This window comes from Odocoileus virginianus, chromosome 29 (genome assembly GCF_023699985.2).
Source record: "Odocoileus virginianus isolate 20LAN1187 ecotype Illinois chromosome 29, Ovbor_1.2, whole genome shotgun sequence".
NCBI lineage: Eukaryota > Metazoa > Chordata > Mammalia > Artiodactyla > Cervidae > Odocoileus > Odocoileus virginianus.
Genome location: NC_069702.1, coordinates 28608896 through 28624771, shown reverse-complemented (window position 1 = coordinate 28624771; position 15876 = coordinate 28608896).

Sequence of the window (15876 nt, the reverse complement as noted above, 5' to 3'; positions counted from 1 at the left end):
TACTTGTTGAGTAGCACCACTAGTATCTTGTCTTTGCTTTGAATCATGGTTTTTCCACTTTTAATAGCACAGACTCTTTTTTAAGTCTTTGTGCTAAGAGTGATCTTTCACATTCAGTGTATCCTAAGGCGGTGGAATCCAAATATCAACCCAAATGCATGTCATTTTTTCCCAGTTATATTCTGTTCTGAATTTTAATTTGTAGTTAAGATGTAGTCAGTATTTCAAATATTTTAAATCCATCAGAACCTTTAATGCAAAGGAAGTGTCTCACAGATGTTTCATGTGTGTCTGGAAAAAAATCTATGTTCTCTATGGATTGTTATGTTCCATGTATGACCATTCCATGAACATTTTAGTTCAAATCTTTTATATCTTTACTGTTTTCATCTTCTGTCAATGAAACCAATTGGTTAAAATTCTTCCTAGCTTTGCTTTATAGAATTTGAATCTCTATTATAAATGTATAACCATATATTCCTGATAAAACTTCTTTGAAACACATTGAACTTTTTACTTATAAGAAAGTTTTGGTTAAACTATTTCACCTGATATTGATATAGCTTTAATGTTTTCCTGGTATATATGTCTCTATTAACCTACTTAAAAAATTTCCTTGTTCTTATGTCACATTTAAACAATGTATTGCTGGACTTTTTGATTAGTATTACTTTTAACAGCCAAGTTTAATCCATATTCAAGTAACTGTGGGTTTTTGTAATTAAAATGTAATTTTAGGTTTATTTGTTTTCTATTTGACTTATCTTTTTTTTTTGTTTATACTCTATTTTTATAACAACTTATTGATGTATGATTGCCATACAATAAGCTGAACATATTTGAACGGGTGTAATTAGGAAGTATTAACTTCTGAATGTGTGCTTAATATCGACATTATAAACATTTTTTTCCCAAAAGTTTTTGCCAGCTCTTTTGTAATCTTTTCCTCCTGCTCCTTCCTCCACACTTTCCCCATGCAACCAATTGATATAATTTCTGTAACCATAGATTAATAGGGACTTCTTAGATTTTACACACATGGAATTACTCAGTATGTCCTTTCTTTCTCTGACTTCTTTCACTGAGCACAATTAATTTGAGATACATCCATATTGCATTAGTTTACTGCATTTTAATGCTGATCAGTATTTCATTGTGTGGATATACCACAGCCTTTTCATTCTTCTACCTTTTGATAGACATTCAGGTTTGTCTTAAGTTTTGAACTATTGCAAATGAAGTGGTTATGAATATTCATGTACAAATCTTGGTATGAATATAGATTTACATTTTTCTTTGGGAAATACCTAAAAGTGTAATGGTTGTAACATACAGTGCCTGTACATTTAGCTTTTGAACAAACTTCTGAATTGCTTTTCAATGGTTGTACTATTTTCTATTTCCATTAGCACGGTGTGAGAGTTCCTGCTGGTCTACATTAGCACTATTTGTATAACTAGTCTTTTTAATTTTACATTCTAATAGTCACATGTGATATCTCATTGTGGATTTATATTGGATTCCCCTAATGATTGAGGTTGCCTGTATTTTCATGGGCTTATTTGATACCTGTATCTTTTCTTTGAAATGTCTGCTCAAATATTTACCTCATTCAAGATGACAAAGGTTTTCGGTTAAGTGATACAGCTTTAGGTTTTACATTTAATTCTATGATTAGGGTTAACTTTTATGTTGCATAGATTGAAGTTGTTTTTACACGTTACCTATCAAATTGTTCAGAACAATATGTAACTTGTTTCCCATTCAATTGCCTTTGCACTGTCTATGTTGATGGCAAAAGCTGTCTTGATTTCTAGTTCTCCAATATTGAAAGAAAACAAAGTTGATTTGACTATTCTGGTTCCTTTGCATTTCTATTTTATTTATTTATTTATTTATTTTTAGAAATAAAAGATCTGAATTTATTTGATGTATACCTGAAACTAACACAATATTGTAATTCAATTAAATTTCAATTAAAGATTAATTTTAAAAGACCTGAATATAAATATTAAAGGGTCATTTTATAGTTAATTTCTTTAAAAAATTCTCAGGTTGGTGTTGAGGTTGCATATAGCCTATAGCTATAGGAGGACTTGATAGTCTTAACTGCATTGTGTCTTCCAATCCATAAACATGGAATATCTCTTATTTTTTGTTTTAGCAATTTTCCAATTATTCTAATGTTTTATGTTTTTCAGTGTATAGGTCTTATATTTTATTAGATTTCTCTTTATTTCATATTTTCATTCTACTGTTAATGGCATTGCCATTAATTTCAATACCTGATCATTATAGCAAGTTAAAATGGATTTAAAAAAGTGACTTTAGCCCACAAATTTGCTAAACTCACTTATTAGTTCTAGTAGCATTTTCAAATATTCTATGAGTTTTTCTATATAGATAATCATGCTGTCTGCAAATATGATCTTACTTCTTCCTTACCAGGTCTGAAAGCCTTTTATTTATTGCCTTGTAATTTTAAAAGGATCTATAAAATTTTCTCTAAAATTTTCATCTTTATCAAGATCTTCAATTGATTCTTGGGTGCACCCATATTAGAGAATCTTTGCCTCATCCTGCCAGCCATTCTGAACTGTTGCTGTGCACTAAAATCCTCTGGAAGTTTAAAAAATATACTAGTTCCTAGGCACTCTCTTTTCATACTGTTTCTGGAGTTCTCATATTTTCATACTGTTTGGTTTCACACTGTTCATGGGGAAAGAATGAAGGCAGGATGAGAAGGGGACAACAGAGGATGAGATAATTGGATGGCATAACCGACTTGATGGACATGGGTTTGAGCAAGATTCAGGAGTTGGTGATGGACAGGGAAGCCTGGCATGCTGCAGTCCATGGAGGTCGCAAAGAATCAGACATGGCTGAGTGACTGAACTGAACTGAAGCCTCTTGTAGAGAGATTTTGATTTAAACAAGTAGGTTTGGGACCTGGGCATCTTTATTTTAGGCCTTTCAAATAATTCTAATCTGTAGCTAGAAATAAGAACCATCATGTTGGGTAAAGTCTGAAGACATGAAGCTGAGGCTGGAATATGCTGTCATGCTCTAAAAGGATTTGTACACAGGCACCAAATCTGGAATGTCATAGTATCCTAGTGAATAAGTAAAATCTTACTGCTGATTTTAAGGATTTTTCTTTTAATCCTATAATATTTGCTGTGTGAATGGCTCAGAGCTCAGAGATCTATCTTTATACCAGCAAATGTCAAAGCTCTTACTCACTCTAAGACAGAAGTTAATGTACATAGATTTATGTCCGTGAACACAATTCTCCGTTTAAAGTTTCCTTTTCTCTCTTTTTAATATTTTTCTTGACTGAATATATTCCCTTTATGTACTGATTTTTTTAAGCTGTATTCCTGAAAAGATTTGATCCTGAAAAAGGCTTATTTCTTTGATTTTATTTTTACTTTTTATCAGATAAACATCTCAAACAGCAGGAGGATCAGGAACTTTTAAAGTATTAGGTGTTTTCTTGGTGTCTGTGATATCACATTATACAACATCTGTAGACAGTGTCTATATCCCCCCAAATTCATGTTGAAATACTGAACCCCAAGATGATGGTCATAAGGAGTGTGGAGCCTTTGGGGGATAATAAGGACAATAGCATCACGCCCTCATAAAGACACATTGTGTGAAGACACAATGAGAAGCTTGCAGTCTATAATCCAGAGGACGCCTATCCCAGAACCTGATTTTCAGCTTTCAACCTCCAGAACTGAGAGAAGTCTGTTGTTTATAAGCCATCTAATCCATCGTAATTTGTTATAATACCCAAACAGGTCAAGACAGCATCCAGCTACTTTAATTACATGTATGGACATCTCTTCATTCACATACTGTATCTATACACACTGTATACTTAGCCTTGAAGGATTATTAACTAGATACATAAATCTCAGTTTCTTCTGGCCTCTGTGGTAGTCTGATTATTTACCTCTGAACTTCATCGTCTGTGGTGTAGCTTACTTCAGTACAGAGCTCTCACATCTGGCAGCTTTAGCCATCATCAACCTGTGCTTTGATTATGTCTCACGTTCTGAAATGTCTTTTGCAGTGTTCTTGTTTAAGAGATAAGGAGAAAAAAAGTTCAATTTTGTTTTTCATCTTGAAGATGTCAATTGCTATACATAAACCAGCCCAGTTGAGTTAAATTTTTTTGTGCAGTCACTCCATTGTCTTTGAAACAATTGTATTTAGAAACAATTGGATCCCAGATCATCCAAGTTTGCTAGTTGGAAGGAATGTTGACAAGCAGGCAGCATTGATGAAATGGTTTCACAAAATAAATGCAATGTATAAAGCTGAAAGCACTCTATGTAGGACTTCATTTATGCAATGCAATTTGAAAAAGATGCTTATTGGCAAAAGGTCATTGTGTTTTCAGAAAATAAAATACAGCAAAATCTCAGATAAGGATTGTAATGACAGAACTGTAAATGATCAATGTGAGTTTCAAAGGAGAATCTGGCACTGTGATATTCAATGATCTTGCAGGCACAAAATTATATTTTTACTTGACTGCTTCAAAGAGAGAGGGGTAAGTTTTTTACTGTTTTCTGAAGACTTCATTTTATTGTTCTACTTCCTTTTGCAATTTGCATCTTATGGAATCTTCAAAGTTTGAATTGATTAGACAACTTGAAAAAAAGAATAAAAGATGTTACCATTTATGTTTTGGTTTATGTTTCATTTATTCTCCTATGCAGACTTGTTTCTTTTTAATAGATTGCTTTTCACACCTGCAGATTTGATCATCTCCTTTATTTCTAAAGATTGACAGTATTTTAAGAGTGTGCCAGTTTGAGAAGGAAGTCAGTCTCCCTTCCCTTCGTCCCCTAAACGTCTAGGATTTACTCAGTCTATGAGAAACTACATCTAAAGGCACACCTAAAGAGAAGAGCCTTAGTTGCTAATCTACCAACTGTTTGCCACCACCTGTGGTGTTGTGGCCTCTTCCTCTTGCATGGTATTTTCTGTGATTAATAGTCATTCATAATGTGAAAATCTTGCTAATTGTGTCCAGCTGGCCCGGCTCCCAATGTAGATCACTGTGGTTTTTTGAGGCATGTGACTTAAAAGAATGTCTTTTGCAGTGCTAGGCATAAGAAAAGCTGTCTGGTACTGGTTCTTAGGGTAGCATCTCAGAGAGCAGTGTCTTCATACAAAGGGCCAGCCTATTCAGAAACACTACACCTGCAATGGACTTATGGTGGTATGAGCTATAGTCAGTTTTTGGGAACTTTTGGGGTCTGAAAACTCTTCTTTTCAGTCCCTCAAAGCAAATGTTCATTCCACTTATTTCTTGAACAATGAAAATATTCTAAGATGGCCACCTGAGTTACCACAGGCAGACCATTCCACACCTGCCTGGTAGAGTGTCTTTTTTTAACTTTCTAAAACAGAGGGATTTTTATTATATCCTTTTTGGATAATGAAATTTGAATGACTTCAAGGATTTACAGAAAGCTTGTTTGCTTACTTTGAGAGGGACAGTTCAGTTCAGTTGCTTCAGGGTCCAACTCTCTGTGACCCCATGGACTGCAGCATGCCAGGCTTCCCTGTCCCATCATCAACTCGTGGAGCTTGATCAAACTCATGTCCATGTTCCTTCTATGCCCATTTTTTGAAGAGTTTAAATCAAAAATGGTGCTAAATTTTGTCAAAGGCTTTCTCTGCATCTATTGAGATTATCATATGGTTTCTATCTTTCAATTTGTTAGTATGGTGTATCACATGGTTCATTTGTGTATATTGAAGTATCCTTGCATCCCTGGAATAAACCCAACTCGATCATGGTGTATGAGCTTTTTGATGTGTTGAATTCTGTTTGCTAAAATTTTGTCGAGGAGTTTTGCATCTATGTTCATCAGTGATCAGTTCAGTTCCTCAGTTGTGTCCGACTCTTTGCAACCCCATGAACTGCAGCTCACCAGGCCTCCCTGTCCATCACCAACTCCTGGAATTTACCCAACTCATGTCCATTTAGTCCGTGATGCCATCCAACCATCTCATCCTCTGTTGTCCCCTTCTCCTCCTACCTTCAATCTTTCCCAACATCAGGGTCTTTTCAAATGAGTCAGCTGTTTGCATCAGGTGGCCAAAATATTGGAGTTTCAGCTTCAGCATCAGTTCTTCCAATGAAGATCCAGGACTGATTTCCTTTAGGATGGACTGGTTGGATCTCCTTGCAGTCCAAGGGACTCTCAAGAGTCTTCTCCAACACCACAGTTCAAAAGCATCAATTCTTTGGTGCTCAGCTTTCTTTATAGTCCCACTCTCATATCCATACATGACTACTGGAAAAACCTTAGCCTTGACTAGACGGACCTTTCTTGACAAAGTAATGTCTCTGCCTTTTAATATGCTGTCAAGGTTGGTCATAACTTTCTTCCCAAGGAGTAACTGTCTTTTAATTTCATGGCTTCAGTCACCATCTACAGTGATTTTGGAACCCCCCCCCCCCCAAAATAAAGTCAGCCACTGTTCTTGCTGTTTCCCCATCTATTTGCCATGAAGTAATGGGACCAGATGCCATGATCTTAGTTTTCTGAATGTTGAGCTTTAAGCCAACTTTTTCACTCTCCTCTTTCACTTTCATCAAGAATCTCTTTAGTTTCTCTTCACTCTCTGCCATAAGGGTGGTGTCATCTGCATATCTGAGGTTATTGATATTTCTCCCAGCAATCTTGATTCCAGCTTGTGCTTCATCCAGCCCAGAGTTTCTCATAATGTACTCTGCATATAAGTTAAATAAGCAGGGTGACAATATACAGCCTTGACGTACTCCTTTTCCTATTTGGAACCAGTCTGATGTTCCATGTCCAGTTCTAACTGTTGCTTCCTGACCTGCATACAGGTTTCTCAGGAGGCAGGTCAGGTGGTCTGGTATTCCCATCTCCTTCAGAATTTTCCACAGTTTATTGTGATCCGCATAGTCAAAGGCTTTGGCATAGTCAATAAAGCAGAAGTAGATGTTTCTCTGGAACTCTCTTGCTTTTTCGATGATCCAGCGAATGTTGGCAGTTTGAACTCTGGTTCTTCTGCCTTTTCTAAAACCAGTTTGAACGTCTGGAAGTTCACGGTTCATGTATTGCTGAAGCCTGATTTGGAGAATTTTTCTTTTTTGTGTGTTATCTTTGTCTGGTTTTGGTATCAGGGTGCTGGTGGCCTTGTAGAAGGAGTTTGGAAGTGTTCCTTTCTCTTCAGTTTTTTGAGAGTTATAGAACGATAGGCATCAGCTATTCTCTAAATGTTTGATAGAATTCTCCTGTGAAGTCACCCAGTCCTGGGCTTTTGTTTTTTGGGAGATTTTTGATCACAGCTTCAATTTTGGTGCTTGTAATTGGGTTGTTTATAATTTTTATTTCTTCCTGGTTCAGTCTTGGAAGATCGAATTTTTCTAAGACTCTGTCCATTTCTGCCAGGTTATCCATTTTACTGCTCTGTCATTGTTCGTAATAGTCTCTTACAATCCTTTGCATTTCTGAATCATCTGTTGCAACCTCTCCTTTTTCATTTCTAATTTGGTTGATTTGATTCTTCTCTCTCTTTTTCTTGATGAGTCTGGCTAAAGGTTTGTCAATTTTGTTTATCTTCTCAAAGAACCAGTTTTTAATTTTATTAATCTTTACTATTGTATCTTTCGTTTCTTTTTCATTTATTTCTGCTCAGATCTTTATGATTTCTTTCCTTCTGCTAATTTTTTGTTGTTGTTGTTCTTTTTCCAGTTGTTTTAGGTGTAAAGCCAGGTTGTCTAGTTAATGTTTTTCTTGTTCCTTGAGGTAGGATTGCATTGCTAAGAACCTTCCCAGGACTGCCCCTGCTTCATCCCGCAGGTTTTGAGTTTTCATGTTTTTATTGTCATTTGTTTCTAGAAATTTTTTTATTTCCCTTTTAATTTCTTCAATAACCTGTTGGTTATTTAGAAACATGTTATTTAATCTCCTTGTGTTTGTGTTTCTTACAGTTTCTTCTTGTAATTGAATTCTAGTCTCATAGCATTGTGGTCAGAGAAGATGCTTGATACAATTTCAATTTTCTTAAATTTACTGAGGTTTGATTTGTGACTCAAGATATGGTCTATCCTGGAGAATGCTCTATATGTACTTGAGAAGAAAGTGTATTCTTCTGCATTTGGATGAAATATCCTGAAGATATCAATGAGATCCATCTCATCTAAAGTATTATTTAAGACTTGTGTCTCCTTATCAATTTTCTGTTTTGATGATCTGTCCATTGGTATGAGTGGGATGTTAAAGGGATAAGTTGCAGTCTGAGTCCAAAGGCAGTGTTTTGGCAGAATTCCCTCTTGGTGAGGGAGGTCAGTCTTTGTTCTATTACAGCCTTCAACTGACTGCTTGAGGCTGATCTTCTAGAAGCAGTTCTTTCCATGTGTCTCCAAAGAGTCTTCTACTTTGGTCATCAGAACAGCATGCAGAAGGAAACACTGACCCTTCCTTCCTTTTGTGCTTAGTTTCAGCTGCTCATAAGGTGCTTCATGCAGAGGCCTTGCCCTCAACAACTATAAAACACAGGGATGATGGAATAACTTCCTTAAGTGTTATTTCCTATGGCCATTTCTTACAACATGGAGTAAGTCTGTATCGTCTAAAACTGTCCTGGCTTTCCTGAGGGAGTCGCCTCCCTAGTGCCCTCTGGCTCTGGCTCCTGGGAGTGAGGTGCATTCAGGCAGCCCGGGACTCAGTTGCATTCCGCCTGCGCCTGCGTGGGAAATCCAACCAGCCAGCGCTCGGCCGGGACATGTATGAGTGTGTGTTTGTATGAGTGTGTGTGTGAGAGAGAGTGTGTGTGCGCGCGTGGGGGGTGGGGGAGTGCGGGATCCCTGATCCCCCTTGGCGGCGCCCATCTCCCCCTTATACATTTTTTAATGTGTTCTTTTGTTTTCCCTACTGTTGTTTCTGTTTATTCCACATTCATGTTTTTCTTGTTTGAGTCTCTCCAAATCATATTAGAGACTTCTCCTAAGATCTTATGATCCATGGCACTTTATTTCTATTTAAGAACCAGGGAAAAAAAAAAAAGAACCAGGATTTAAAAAGCTGTATGAATGTCCCAAGTATATGTATGTCTGTATATGTATGTCTTGTTGTCTCATGTGCTTCAGTTTTGTAAGAACTGCAAAATGTCTATATGTTCTCTTTCAGGTGTATCAGGTTCCATGGGGAGAAATCTGACTTCTCCTTGGGTGATATTCTAATTGCTGAGTGGGGGACAACATTGAGATTGTTAGTATTCTGTTAATACTCCAGTTTTGGCTGGTGACTGGCTTCTGCCTGCTGCAGTATCTGATGGCCCGGATTCCAGAATCTCACTGTTGCTGGGAGGGAAAGATAAGGTGCTTGATTGCACAGGCTTAAGGAGGGGATACCAAGGTCCACCTGCTCCTCATACTGATATTCAGACAAGCCTGTTTTCAGCCAGTATTGCATCCTGTCTTTAGACATATGCGATGCTTTCAGTTTCTGAGCCTTTCCAGGCATCTGCTTGCTGAGGCTAGTTTCTTCTCCATAGGCAGTGAAATTTCGGTTCATTTTATCTTGAGAAGTAAGACTGGAAGTCTCCCATCTGGTTTTACATCTTGCAAAAATTGCTGCCATCTTATCTTGTGAGACTGTCTCTCCTAGTGTATTTGTCTTTTGATATTTATAAATTTTTGATTCCTTTCTTAGTGAATAACGGGTGAATCACGACCCACTAGTGGTAATTTATGAGGTCAAGTGGTGGATGCTTTTGAACTGTGGTGCTGTAGAAAACTCTTGAGAGTCCCTTTGACAGCAAGGACATCAAACCAGTCAATCCTAAAGGAAATCAAGACTCAATGTTCATTGGAAGGACTGATGCTGAAGCTCCAATCCATTGGTCACCTGATATGAAGAGTCAACTCATTGGAAAAGACCCTTATGCTGGGAAAGATTGAAGGCAAAAGGAGAAGGTGGTGGCAGAGGATGAGATGGTTAGATGGCATCACCAACTCAATAGACGTGAATTTGAGCAAACTCCTGGAGATAATGGAGGACAGAGCCTGGTGTACTATAGTCCATGGGGTTGCAAAGAGTCAGACATGACTTAGGGACTGAATAACAACACCATGAGGTCTATGCATTCTACCTCTCATATAACTGGAAAACGTTGTTCAGACAGACAAGTGTACCACAGCAGCTAGAGCTGCCTAATAAGAGGATAACTCCATTAAGCAGCTACCTATTCTAGGGTAATTTTATAAAATATTTAAGTGAGACTATAATCAGACTTAAGTCTCATAATGTGAGCTGCTAATAATGAAGCTCAACTTGTTTTTTTTTTTTTTTTTTTAATTTTCCCTCCAGTAGCCCAAAGCAATACAGTTTTATGGAGTTTTGTCTTAACACATTATTGACTTGGAGATTTTTGCAGAAACTGATGCCTGTGGCTGGTGATTTGTTATATAAGTGAATATTGAAGTGTCTCTTGTCAATAACATTCAAGTAACAAAAGGCGTATAAATACATATTTGGTTAATAAGTTGTTGAATACAGAAGAGACATGCAATTCTAAATTTCTGAATCTGTAATACAGCTAAAATAAAAATCATTGGTGGACAAAGCATGAAAATTACTTAACAAATGCCAGATATACTCTACATCTTATTAACTCATATCTTATAGGTGGGTACAATCATTACCCCTATTTTACAGATAAGGAGTCTGAAGTAGTCACCTAGCACCTGGCGTGTGCATGCTCAGTCGTGTCCAAATCTTTGTGACCTCATGGATTGTAGCCTGCCAGGCTCCTCTGTCCATGGGCTCCTCCAGGCAAGATTATTGGAGTCAGTTACCATTTCCTTTTCCAGGGGATATCCCCAACTCAGGGACTGAAACTGCATCTGTTAAGATCTCTGCATTGCATGGTAAAATTCTTACCACCAGCGCCACCTGGATTGCATTAGGAGTCAACTAGGGCTGCCATAACAAAATACAAAAAGCACAGACTGAATATTAAACAGAGGAGAGTGAAAAAGTTGGCTTAAAGCTTAACATTCAGAAAACTAAGATCATGGCATCTGGTCCCGTCACCTCATGGCAAATAGATGGGGAGACAGTGGAAACAGTGTCAGACTTCATTTTTTTGGCCTCCAAAATCACTGCAGATGGTGACTGAAGCCATGAAATTAAAAGACTCTTACTCCTTGGAAGGAAAGTTATGACCAACCTAGATAGCATATTGAAAAGCAGAGACATTACTTTGCCAACAAAGGTCTGTCTGGTCAAGGCTATGGTTTTCCCAGTGGTAATGTATGGATGTGAAAGTTGGACTGTGAAGAAAGCTGAGTGCCGAAAAATTGATGCTTTTGAACTGTGGTGTTGGAGAAGACTGTTGAGAGTCCCTTGGACTGCAACGAGATCCAACCAGTCCATCCTAAAAGAGATAAGTCCTGGGTGTTCATTGGAAGGACTGATGCTGAAGCTGAAACTCCTATATTTTGGCCACCTCATGCGAAGAGTTGACTCGTTGGAAAAGACCCTGATGCTGGGAGGGATTGGGGGCAGGAGGAGAAGGGGACAACAGAGGATGAAATGGCTGGATGGCATCACCAACTCGATGGGCATGAGTTTGAGTAAACTCTGGGAGTTTGTGATGGACAGGGAGGCCTAGCGTGCTGCAATTCATGGGGTCGCAGAGTCGGACACAACTGAGCGCCTGAACTGACTGTATATTAAACAACAGAAATTTACTTTTTCACAGTTCTTGGGGTTGAAAGTAACAAAGTGAGGTGCTGGTCATTTGATTTCCACTGAGGCTCTTTGGCTGATTTTCAGTTGGCCTTCTCACTGTCCTCACATGGGCTTTTCTCTCCTCATATGTGGAGAGCTCTCTCTCTGTCTCTTCTTCTTTTATAAAGATACCAGTCCTATGGGATTAGGATCCTGTCTTTGAGTTCCACTAGCCTCAATTTCCTCCCTAAAGTCCCAATTTCCACATACAGACCCTATGGGGTTAGGACTTCAGTATGTAAATTTTAAGGGGAAAAATTTTAGTCCATATAGTTGAAGCAAAGAGGGGAATTCCATAGAGTGTTATGTGGTAGAGGCCCTTTGGCTTCAGAGTTCAAATATAAGGCTGTAGTGCCTCAATAAAGACTTAATAGGTCAATTATTTTTTCAATCCCCTTTTTTGAAGTGTCTTGTTGAGGGAATGATTGAATTACTATCAATGGTGTTTCCCTATCTCAGTGTGCAGGCTGTGGAGGAAGTTTCTTACTAACCAGCCCTGCAATTTTCTCCTTTGCTTTGTAAAAATAGAGCACATCTAAGGTCTTTTATCATAATGATGTGAAAATGTTGAGTTTTGGCAACAAGCAGTATTAAGCAGAAGGGTTCAGGCATAAAATAAATCTTTTTTGTGTTTTATATATCTGTTGGGAAATTGAGTACCTGACTGGATTAATTACATAATACTGTTTAATATTTTAGGAGAATAGGGGAATATTTTTACTTCCCTTCCAGTATTATGAATTGCTTAAAGGATTGCTTATGTTGGAAAGGGGAATGTTCAAACTGAATCTTTTAAAATAAAATTACCATTTTTTGGAATAGGTTATATGTCCATGGTGGGAAAGAAACCCAAAAGATATAAAAATGTATAGAGTGAAAAACAAAATTGCATGTGATCCCCATTCCCCAATTAGTATGTTTTCTTCTCCAGAAGCAATTGGGGTTATAGTTTCTTATTAATTGCTCTAATTTTAATTGGATAATTTGTCAAGCTGTTATGTCATGGTCCTATCTTAAAAAATATGAATTTAGTCAAATGGAATTCAAAACAAAGACCATAATCACTCTGTCTCTATTAGGAAGTGCTTTGTATAAGAAATAATGATCATGAAACTAAAAGTGAATAAACCCTTAGAGCTAGGGGATGTGTAATCAATACATGATTGATTATAGCTGTTAGTCATGCTTCCTTGATAAGATTATCTTCTGAGTTATATATTTTCCTAGTTAATGTGTTAGAATACATACCTTTTTATATATAAAAAGACAAGAGCTTAAGTCTTGTTACTTTCACAAGGAATTATTTAAATGTTTCTAATAATAAAAAAAAAAGGATGACTTATTTTCTTGGTTCTTAGAGAACGGAATAGAGAAACATCATTTTTGTTCATATGATTCTGTTTTGTTCAACAATCTTTAGAAAGTAAAGGAAACTTCAATCAAAACATTTATGCAAGTAAGTAACTGGAAAGTCTTTAAAAAAGTGTGTTTGTCAGGTAAAGGCTTCACAGTGTGACTCAACAAGGTCTCCAAAGATTTGTTGGTCCTTCAAAAGCCTCTACAATGTTGTGACTGTGATTTAAGGCGGAATCATTGCTGGGTATTAAACAATGCTCATAACAGGTTCATATAGGATACTGCTGTTCTCCTATTTAGTGTTGAGTGAGCTAGATTGAGTCTAATGTAGAAATACTTTGGATAGATGAGTGGGTTCAATGCTACTAAGATTCTCTGCTTTTGCCCCATTTATTAGAAGTGGTCTGGGTCCAGAATTTAGTAACTATTGTCAAAATGTTTGTAAGAAAAAAATGAATTTTAACACTATTTCCTACTGTTGATGTGATATTAAATGAGATACTGGATATAAAGTGCTTAACACAGAATATGAATTGTATTAAACTCTCAACAACTATGACCGATACTGTTATCTGTACAATTCTTTTACTTTCACGGTAGGCACCAGGATCTTATCCTCTAAACTCTTCTTTTCTTGTCATGTGCTCCTTCTCTGCTTAATGAAGTCCAACTTTATATCTGTAACTTTCTCTTGGGTCAAAACCTTTTCAATTTTTCTTGACTTCACTTTATTAAATGCCACTTTAATCCATCGGCAGATATGGTTGGTTCTACCTTCAAGAAAAATCCAGAATCTAAACTGATTCTCCTCCCTTCACAGCTGTCACCATGGACAAGCCAGCATCATCTTGCTCTAGATTGTTGGCATGGAGCCATGGCCTTCTACTCCTCATGTCTCCCTATAGATGATTCTCTGCACTCTGCTCCAAACCTTCTAATAGCTTTCCATCTCCGAGTCCTTCTTGTGGTTATACCAGCCCACTAGCATTCCTAAGAGCTCCTTCTACTCTGACTGCATTCTTCACTCTATTCCAGCCACACCTCACTGTTATCAAGCACAGAAAGCAGGTTTTCAGAGTTTCTGAACTTACTCTTATTTTACCAAAGTATAGTTGGTTTATAATGTGCCAATTTCTGCTGTAGAGAAAAGTGACTCTGTTACATGTGTGTATACATTCTTTTCTATATTCTTTCCGTTATGGTTCATCACAGGATATTCCATATAGCTGCCTGTGCTAAACTTTAGGACCTTCTTGTTTATCTATTCTAAATGTAATTGTTTGCATCTACCAACCTCAAACTCCCAGCCCATCTGTCTCCTCCCCTCCACAGTGGCAACCACAAGTCTATTGTCTGAGTCTGTGTGTCTGTTTCTGTTTTGTAGATAGTTTCATTTGTGCCCTATTTTAGATTCCACATGTAAATGATGTCACTGATTCAATGGACATGAATTTGGGCAAACTCTGGGAGATGGTGAGGGACAGGGAGGCCTGGTGTGCTGCAGTCCATGGGGTTGCTGGGAGTCGGACACGACTTAGCGACTTCACTTTCACTTTTCACTTTCACACATTGGAGAAGGAAATGGCAACCCACTCCAGTGTTCTTGCCTGGAGAATCCCAGGGGCGGCGGAGCCTGGTGGGCTGCTGTCTATGGGGTCACACAGAGTTGGACACGACTGAAGTGACTTAGCAGCAGCAGCAGCATGTTTTGGCTATTGTGAACAGTGCTGCTATGAACATAGGGGTGCATGCATCTTTTTGAGTTACAGTTTTGTCTGGGTATATTCCCAGGAATGGGCTTGCTGGATCATATAGTAATTCTGCTTTGGTTTTCTGATGAATCTCCATACTCTTCCATAGTTGCTGTATCAACTTACATTCCCACCAACAGTATAGGAAGGTTCTCTCCACATTCTCTCCAGCATTTGTTATTTGTGTACTCACTCTGCATGGGACACTACATTTGGGGTTTACTTTCCAATTTCTTATTGTTTTCTCCTAAACTATCACCATAACAGAGTGGCCTCCATGTCCCCCCAACTAAAATATCTGCCCTTTATACATTGCCACCTATGATCTTGCTTTTTATCTGTTTTCTTAATACCAAAATATAATAATTTATACATTCATGTGTATGTTTTTTAATCTATTTTCTCTACTACAAATAAACTGCATGAAAGAAAGGACTTTTTGTTTATTGAGGTTTAGCAAATACTTAGAAATGAGCCCTCTACATAATATATGCTCACAAAATGAGTGCATGTGAATATTTGGGGCCCAAGTACATCTCTGGCCTTTGACCTGTAGAAAGAGCCCAATAGGCTCTGTTAGGTGAGTCAAGTATATCCATTCCCCACACAGTTATTTGATTATAACTAGAATTTAGCACTCTATCTGAATATACTAGTGTAAAAAACATGTAAACTGCAGAGATGTGATCAGAACTCTGAGCACTGCCCCACTTTCATCACCTACAAAAGGGAGGTGGAAAGGGTAATAAGTTCTTCATATCGCAGAAGGAATAAAACCATAAAAGATGATTTTCTGGAATTGCATCTCAATCTATGTTCAGGATCCTTTGTTGTCCGTTGGTTTTAACTGTTTCTTGGGACTCCTAAGACAACATCTGCTTTCAAAGCTCTTTTAAATTTTATATAGGACAGGGCTGCACAGAAATGGATCAACTATTTTATGAGCTGCTTACAGTAAGAACATCTTATTT